The sequence below is a fragment of the Arachis hypogaea genome, chromosome 1, assembly GCF_003086295.3.
Source record: "Arachis hypogaea cultivar Tifrunner chromosome 1, arahy.Tifrunner.gnm2.J5K5, whole genome shotgun sequence".
NCBI lineage: Eukaryota > Viridiplantae > Streptophyta > Magnoliopsida > Fabales > Fabaceae > Arachis > Arachis hypogaea.
The window spans coordinates 17,632,278-17,642,555 of record NC_092036.1 but is presented as its reverse complement, the minus strand read 5'-3'; positions in this window follow the sequence as shown (position 1 = coordinate 17,642,555).

Sequence of the window (10,278 nt, the reverse complement as noted above, 5' to 3'; positions counted from 1 at the left end):
AAAAAATCAATCGAATCAAACCGTTTTTAGTTTGATTTGGTTGTTGCAAAAACAACAAACTGATTGATTGATGCTGTGAGGAAATCGAATACATCGGTTTAGTTAGTTTTTAATTTAGTCTAAAATCAAACCAAATTAAACCGATAATCATATCAAAACCTAGTTTAATTTCTTTAAAGTTATTGTATATAATGTTCGCCGTGTGATTTTAATTGTCAACAATAGAAGACAAAAATTGCATATGTGAAAGGAAGGATACATGCCTTCAACTATATTAATTGAGTGTTGGATTGTCATAAATTTCATATTAGATTGGAATGAAATTAAAAAAATTACAGCTCTGTGATCTTTTTATTTTAATTAGCAATTGACATTTTTTACATAAATTTTTCGTTTACTCATATAGCTAATGTTTATCCCTTCTTTATTTTGGTCTTGTCATGAAATTTGTACAATAATATAAAGATTTTAATAATATAAAATTTAAATTTTAATTACTACTGCATAATTCATCACTTATTTCATTTAATTTTTTTCCTAAATTTGTATTCTATCTTATCTTTTTTTTTCAAAGATAATAGGTTATATTTCATTAATTATTAAAAAATAAAATACAAAGATGTCCAAAAGTAGGACAGCATAATAAAAGGTGGGAATTTCCCAAAAACACTACACTGAAGGAATTCATCCAACGGTGCGTAGTCGAAAAACGAAGAAAAATCTTAAAGAAGAAATAATGCTAAATCAAATTGAATGCACCTAAGAGCTTGTCTCATGGAGATGACGAGCTAAAATGGGAGTTCTTTGGATTTCACGGAGAAACTTGACAGAACTTGCTAGAATGGCAGACGGCATAGAAGTAGAACCTTCAAAAATCAACTGGTTGCGAGCTTTCCAGCAGTTCCAGCAAATGATGGCAAGCGATTGAAGATTACGGTCAGCATTCTTCAACGGGTTAAGTATCTCTGTTGATGCAGTCCACCATGTCCAAAAGTCGTTAGAACTCTGAGGGGGAAGATAGTCACGAAGATAACTCTGAGACCATACGTCTTTAATTCTAGAGCAATCGATCAAACAATGAGTGACTGTTTCCGTTGCTTCATGACAGCAAGGGCATATTGGTGATATAGATGGGATGCGGTGATGAATCTGAGCAAGCACCGGAAGTCGGCCATGGAGAGCTTTCCAGAGAAATAGCTTAATTTTGTGAGGTAAGTTCAACTTCCATAGATCAATCCACGGCTTTTTCTGTTGCATATAATTAGGGCAAAGCTCCAGAGGCGGATGGTAAAATAAATAGCCAATTCTGTAACCTGAAGCTGTATCATATTGCTTGGATTTGTTCAAATCCCATTGCAATTTGTCCCTACTCTGCTGAATTTTAACTGACGAAATCCTGTTTGCAACGTCTTGGGGAAATAGTTCTTAAATGAGATTCTGATTCCAATTTCTATCTTCAGTAATTAGATCTTTAACTCTTGAAAACAACTCAAAAATAGCCTGTCTATTTGGCATGTCAGAAATCATTAAAGGATACGGAGGAGGCAGCCAAGGATCCTCAAAGGTTCGGATATCCTCACCAGTACCCACAGCCCAATTAAGACCTTTTTCAACAATCTTTCGGCCTTCCAGTATGCTCCTCCATCCCCAAGAAGGTAAGACTCCAATTTCTGCCGTTATAGCATTACCATTGCTAAAGTATTTACCTCTTAAGATTTTGGATAATAAGGAAGTAGGCTGTGTTACAAGTCGCCAAAACTGTTTGCCTAAAAGCGCCAGATTTTGGATTCTGAGATCTTTAAATCCAAGGCCTCCTTCTTTTCGTGGGCGAGTCATAGTGTCCCAGCTAATCCAAGCCATCCTCCTTTCAGAACCATTTTGTCCCCACCAGAACTGAGAAAGTAGAGAGTGAATTTCCGAAATTAAACCATTAGGCAACTTGAAGCAAGACAATGTATAAATAGGAATAGCTTCTCCCACTGCCTTAAGCAATACGTGTCTACCACCTGACGAAAGAAGATTGCGCTTCCACCCCTGGATTCTTTTCCGAACCTTTTCTTTGATCATACTAAAAGAAGCCTTTTTCGATTTAGAGACTGTAGAAGGCAAACCAAGGTATTTATCCTGAACCCCAATATGATTAATATTCATAGAGTTAGCCAGTAGTGTACGAGTAGTGGACGGAGTGTTGTGGCTAAAGAATACAGCAGATTTATTAAGATTTACCCTCTGGCCACTAATGCTTTCATAAGAATTCAATAAATGCAGGATATTTGAACAGGCTTCAGGATTAGCCTTACAGAATAAAATGGAATCATTAGCAAACAGGAGGTGGTTGACCTTGGGACATCGCCTATGTATCTGAAGACCCTGAATTAGTCTGTTTTGTTCTGCCTTGTGTAGCAAGAAGGAGAGACCTTTTGCACAAAAAAGAAAAAGATAGGGGGATAGAGGATCTCCTTGTCGAATACCTCTATTTGGTTTGAAGAAACCATAAGGTTGTCCTTCCACAATAACAGAATAAGAAATAGTTGTCACTAATTCTCAAATCCACATGATCCATCGAGAGTCAAAACCAAACTTCTCCAATATAAACCAAAGAAAGTGCCATTCCACCCTATCATATGCCTTACTCATATCTAATTTTAGCGCCATTTCATTTTTGAGACCCCTTTTTTTGTTCTTCAAGTAATGCATACACTCGTGAGCAATTAGGATATTATCAGAGATTAATCTGCCTTTAATAAAAGCACTCTGCGTAGGGCTAATTAGTCTATTCATCATACTCTGAAGCCTATGTACAAATACTTTGAAGATAATCTTGTAAAAGACTGAAGATAGGCTTATTGGTCTTACCTGAGTCATATCTTTAGCATCAGAAATCTTGGGAATAAGACAGATCTGAGTGTGGTTAAAACCTTTCAAGATTCTGCCCCCAGAAAAGAAGCTCTTAACTGCTCGAAACACATCACCACTAAGTATGTTCCAGAAGCTTTGAAAAAATTTTGCTGTCATACCATCATCTCCTGGAGCACTTTGAGGATGAATGCTAAATGTTGCGCGTTTCACTTCCTCCATAGTCACTGGTCTTTGAAGCCTACGGTTCATGTGAGCTGTAACCTTAGGTTCAAAATCAGTAAACAGAGGTTCAGGGTTCTCATGACAAGTGGAGGAAAAGATGTCCTTGAAATAAGATTCAGCCACAGAAGCAATACCAGCATTTGAAGTAGCCACTTCACCATCATTGCCAGTTAGTTGCCAAATTCTATTCCTTCGGGTTCGATTTCTAAATTTCTGATGGAAGAAAGCTGTATTCTGATCACCAAATTTGAGCCATTTGACTCTAGACTTATCCTTCCAATAAGATTCCTCATTTTGCAATGCTTTTTCAAGTTTGTCCTCTATTTCTGAAATGATGTCGCCTCCATGAATTCCTGCTAAACGAAGTTCCTCTAATTCCGACTGTAGTAAATCAATTATGACCTTCGAATTAGATCTGTGTTCTTGCTGCCATTTGACAATCTTATGCCGACAACGCTTTATTTTTTGAGCTAGGATATACATGGCTGAACCATCAATCTGTTCATGCCAAACCTCTCTTGGAGATAATCTGCCGTATTTCATCATTGGAACACCATCTTTCTTAGAATTTGAATCGGCGTTTAGATCTTTCAGTTCTCGGATTAGAGTCTAGGAGAAGAGGGGTATGATCCGAACCTGATTCTGACAGTCTAAGAACCGTTGCATTGGGATAGAGTTGCTGCCAATCAACTCCTACCAGGAATCGGTCCAGTCTTTCCTGTATCAACTCATCACCCTTCCGTCTATTTGACCAAGTGAATGGTCTTCCGACCATACCAATATCAATCAGGGAATTATCATCAATAAAACTATTAAAGGTTTCAATAGAAGAAGGAGATTTAGCACCCCCACCTTCTTTCTCCAATTGATTAGAAATGGCATTAAAATCCCCCATTAACACAACCTTACCATCGAACTGTTGGGTGACTGAAGTTAATTCAGCAAATTGAGTCATTCTATGTTGATCATTTGAACTGACATAAACACCTAGAACACCATAGGGATCATTACAACCAGCTGTCAGAACTGATGCCGCAATGAAAAATCTACCATGCTGTAAAATCTGAACAGTGCAACCATCCCTCCATGCCATTGCCAAACCCCCTGATAATCCATCCGGATCTACAATAAACCATTCCTTGAAACCACAAGAACTTAGTTTTCCTTCAACTTGTCGAGATTGATTTTTTGTTTCACAGATAAAACCAACCTCGGGGGAGTAGGATTTGCAAATCCCTTTAAGATTGTGGATTGTCAGGGGTCTCCCCAAACCCGACAATTCCACGAGAGCAGTTTCATATTTCTTTGGGTGCCACTTGAAGGCTGGCACCCTCCACCGTCATAGCAATTATATGAGGGTTCTAAGTCTCTGATTTGTTACTCATGGTGTAGAGAAAATCAGAATTGGTATTCAATGATTCCAAAGAGACATAAGATATATGGAATGAGTGAATTAGAAAATGGAATGAATTAAAAGAGCAATGAATTGGGAGAGAAAACGAAAATTAGGGAGCTAAGTGGAAAAGAAATTAAGAAAAAAATAAAAAATAGAAGAAGATGGGAAAAGAGTTTGACGAAGAAAAGACAAAGAAAAGTGTAACCATGGAGGCGGCGCAGTGAAACCCTAGCAGAGCGTCGGGCGCTAGATGAGGAGTACGTACTCCCACTATTGTATTCTATCTTATCTATGTGGCCATGTTAAATAATTTGTATCAAAATTATACTAAATAAAAATACACTGTATTTAACCAACTTGGATCAGTCGATTTATTAGTTTAGTCATCCACTTAAATAAGTTTTGAGAATTTGAATCCCACCTTATACATGTAGTAATTCATTGGTCAACAACAAACTTTTAAATATAGTTGTATTTAACTAAATATCAATTTAATACTAATTCTAACAAAAATCAAATAGACAAAATGTGACTCATAAACATAAAAAAATTAAAAAAAAGTTTGATTTTAAGAATTCATTGATTGTATTTATCTATATTACACTTATTTTAAATAAAGTACTTATAAATTTTAGTAACTTATTTTACTCTCTTTTTTGAATATTCAAAATTTCTAACGAATTAATTATTTATTTTTTATAAAATATAACATAATTTTATTTTTTAAAATAACAGAAATATAAACAAAATTAACTATCCTAGCATTATTTCTCATCATATTTTAAATAAGTGAGCCTAATAATATAACATACACAAAAAAAAATCAATCATTAAATCAATAATATGTATTTGTATATATTTTGTATATTAAATCACACATTCTTTTATATAGATATTTAACGACCATAATAATTAAAATCTGTTTATAATAATATTATAATAATTTTTTTATCAAATACTAAAAAAAATAGAATAAACAAAAAATTCCTAACACGAATACACTTCAGCCGAAATCATATGGTTGGGGTCGGGAGTGGCTTTTTAAACTTGCAGGAGGGGTGGAGAATAAATTGAGAATTTCAACCTCAAAAACACTTAATAAAGAAAGAGACGGTTGTATGATTTACAAACACCCTAAATCTTCATGTCTATAATATATTTTATCAACAAATTTGAACCTTATACTTTTCTTTTTTTTGTTTTAGTTAAGTTTAAAATTTTAAACATTATTTTAGATTAGTAACATACAAAAAATTATTAATTTCTAAAAAAATCGATGTAATTTAAAATTGTTCATTTGAAATTAATACATTATTTTTATAAAAACCAACACATTTAAATTAGTATTCAAGCAAAAAAATTAGTATTAAAAAAGAATAAAAAATTAAAAATTTTAATAAATTTTATTTGAACATATATAATTAAAAATTTAAACGTGTTGGTTTATATAAATATAATGAGTTGGTGGTTTTAAATGGACAATTTTAATTCACTAATTTTACGTAAATTCATATATTTTTTTAAAAATTAGTAATTTTTTACGTGTACACTAATAATTTAAAATTGATGTTTATCTCTATTGTAATTTGAAATCATTTATTTTGAATTGTTCAATACAAATAAACATGAAAAAGTTATTAATGGGATCAAATATTATTTTCTCCAAGAGAACCTTATTTAGTTTATTTAATGGGATAAAATATTATTTTGGTTCTCAATGTTTTGGCCAAATCCTAATTTGGTCCTTAACGTTTCAAACGTCATACTTCAATAAAAAAAATTTAAATCTCCTATTTCAATCCCAAAAAATATTTAAGCAGGTTTAATGTTGTCCTACCATTAAATTTGACACAAGCAATTCGCATATTGAATAGCCAATAACATTCGATTTCAGTATATAAGTAATATCGATCCACCAACGGTCACTAATATACAAATTTTTTCTTTTGATTTTGAAGCGTTCATAATTGATTATTAAGATTTAAAATTTTGTACCAAAAAAATGAGAAAAATGTTATAAAAAGATTTTGACTATATATATATATTTTTAATATATAGAAGAAGATATGACTTAATTAGTAAGATTATTAACGTCTATATCAGTCATTTTATTAACTATTAGTGTTAAATTTAATAGTAAGACTATATTAAATCTGTTTAAAATTTTTTAGAATGAAAATAGTATTTAAAATGTTAAAGACTAAATTAAAATTTGTTCCAAATATAAAAAATCAAAAATACTACTTTATAAAGAAAAGAGAGTGTGACACGTTTTTTTACTATATTATATTAATACTAAATAGATGTATAAGACTTAGTTCCATTTGTTATCTGTGGGTCGGATTTCTCAGCCTAAATAATAAACCAAAAAAAAAATAAAAAAGACTGTAAATTTAACAATTATGGTTTCAAAGTTTGTAATCTCATAAAATAACGCTAGCCAAAAATCATAAAAAATGATGCACTTAAAAATTATTCATTATCCTTAAATTAATATAAGAAAAATCATGTACCAAAAAGCTCTATTAACCGTTCAATAAAAAAATCAGTCAAACCAAAATAAAAGGTTATGACAAAAAAAAAATCGAAAACAAAAGCCATCCAAAATACCAACGACTAAGCCACTAAGCCACGCCACCAACAAGAGAAGCTTGTGTCAAGAGGCAGCAGGATGTAATTTCCATAAATCATACCTCGTGGAATGCAAAATTTGATACATACCTCACAATGCTTTCCATTATAAACACATGTTACATAGAAAATCACAACCCTTTGTTTAATTAATTATTAAATCCAATAGACACTTTACATGGACCATGAGAGTTCCAAAAAGGTGCTCCGGACCATTTGAAAACTTTTCTATCAGTTTTCCTTGGTTAAATAACTTGTTTTAAAAAAAACACAAATCTTAGTTAAATAACTTGGACACGAAGCCTTGCAAATTTGACTACTTTTTGGAATATTTTATAAAAAAATGTTAAGAGGTTAATAAGTTTTGTAATTTATAATTATTAATGTTATTATTAATATTTTTAATAATGTAAGATTTTATCTAATAATATAAAATTATTCACTTTTCTTTTACTAATTAGATACTGACCAAATTTTAATAAAACTACTGTCTCTAAACTTTTTGTACTTTATATTGTGTAGCATCGTCCCGTATTCTCCCAAACCACTATGAAAAATTGACTTCCACTACCCAGAACCTCCTATGTTGTTTCCTTCACACTAGAAATCATATAACTCGTACTGATTAAGTTTGAAGTTTGAACCTAGAAAACTTATAATAGTATAATAATATGTTCTTACCTAAATTTCAAGTTACAATTTTAATGAAGACATAATATAAATAGGGCTCGCATATTCTCCATGCTTTACAAGTATCACTGTGTGTGATAATAATATCCTCCTTCAATTTCCTCTCTCTCTCTTCATACTTGGTCTCTAAAATTGTCTTCCCTTTGCTTCAACATTGAAATAAAGGTGATGATGATGAAACCCACCATTATTGTGAAAACACATACCTTCTTATTAACTCTGTTATTAGCATTTGTGATCTTAGAAGCACGTCCATTGAGCATAATTGGGAGCGGAAGAGAGGAATTGGCAGTTGATTTCTTTGATTGGTTATCTGTGGGTGCAATCAAATCTGGGCCAAGCCTCAGGAAGGGGCACAAGTTCACAAACACTAAAGATGAGACCCTACTTGGTGGGATTAAGGATTCAGGTCCAAGTGGGTCAGGAGTGGGTCACTCTTTCACCGATGCCAACACACTGGGTGGAATTAAGGACTCTGGTCCAAGCCCTGGCCAAGGACACTAGCTATATACCATTCATTATATTTTACAAATTTAGATTCTCTAGAATAAAAAAATTAGTAAAATGATAAAATAAAAAATTAATTATTTTAGTCTAAGAGTGATTAACTTTTTACTTTATCGTTCCACAATTCTACTTATAGGCTAGCGCTGGTGATTCGCCTATTGGCAAACGTGTTACAAATTAATTGATTTCTTTTTTTTTCGTTGGTTTCATGATGTATAATTGTATACTATTGTTAGTTATATAATATATAGATGGGATATCTCAGACAATTCTTTGCTTTCTTTTTGAAGTGTCTCATTAACAAAATATTATGCTTCAATAATTTATCCGTGCAGTATTTAAGTTAAGGAAAAGTATAAGGAGCCAATGGTTTAAGTGTACAATGTGTACAATGAAAGTTTAGGAAGTATTAGAAATATGATCATTAGTGTTACATTGTTCTGTCAAGTTACGCTTTTGGAATAAGTGGATTCATGACATGGTATTAGAGTTCTAGATCCGAAAGGTCAAGGGTTCGATTCTTGGTGAATTCCAAAATTAACTTAAGTTTTTAAGATGAGTGATTTTATGACATGAGATGTTTATTATCCCTGGTATTCGGATGGTTATTCTGGATAGTGTGGGTGATGTTCATTTTATTCATGGACCAAAGGTTTAGCCCATTGTACACATTGTACACTTAGGCTATTGGCTCCCTAGCACTACCGTTAAGTTAATTATTGATTTATTATATGAAATAGAAATTTTACTTTCATGCTCAAGAGATCGTAATGGGGTGTGTGCACGCACAAAGTTTAATAAAATAGTTTTGTATAAAACTTTTAATATACAAATAATATTTTTTAAATAAATTAATGAAATTATATGCGCTGTTTTTTTTATTAGGTGGATGCTCCCCTCAAGATGTTCCAAATGTCCTTTTTTAAAGATGCTGATGTGTGACATGGTAATTGGCATTATTTATATAATCGATTAATATTTATTTTTAAATCTGGTTGACTCAGTCGGTTTACATAACCCTGTCCGGGTTATGTTTTTTTTTTTTTTTCAAAACGACGTCGTTCATCAAAATCCTGGCCCTCACCCCTCACCGTCTCCTCCAGTCCTTCCTCATCGTCATTCTCTCACTAAAGCTTAGCTCTCTATCTCTGTCACCGTGGCTCATTGGCTCTCGCACAATCTCTCTTCCTCTCTCTACTCCGGTCTCTCTCACTGCCTCCGGTGTCGCACTCAAGCTCGTTGTTCCTCTCTGTGTCGTCAGTCGTCTCCGTCTCGCACTCAGTCGCGCTTGCACGTCTTTCCTGCTCTCGCCATCACCGGCGGCAGAAGCAGCAGGTCTCGAGACCGGTTGTTGTCATTGCTCCTTGTCTCGTCACCGTCGCGCACTCAGTCGGCTCCTTTGTTGTGCTCGTCGTTGCCGGCGACAGAAACAGCAGGTCTCGGGGCTGATTGTTGTTGTCGTCTTCTTGCTTCGACTCTCAAATTTATTTATACCATGGAGAACAGCTTGTACAACAAGAACAATATCTGAAGTTCAAGGGCATGCTCTAGCATTACCTATTATAGTGGAACTTAGGCATTGCTTTGGTGCTTCTTGTTTTTGCACCAATCTTGTTTACTCGATGCCTCAAGTAATATATGAAACAACAAAAGTATATTGTGTTTGGATTTTGTAATATATTTTGAGTTTTTGCTGATGCAATTTTATTGAAAAATGTTTAACTAGTGGACCTGAAGCATTTCACAGTTTTTGCATGGTGATACTCTTGAAAACACTAGTTTGATACTCTGTCCTGTGCTGCTGTGTCTTATCAAAATAGAAATAAATGAAAAGGACTTTTGTATGACCAATGATTAGCACTTAGCAATGTTTTTATGTGTATTTGTTCGGAGTATTTTCGACATTCCAACCTTGTTGTGATGTTGCTGTTGATTTTTTATGTTGGTGTATAGTTTTTTCATCTGTTGTGCAC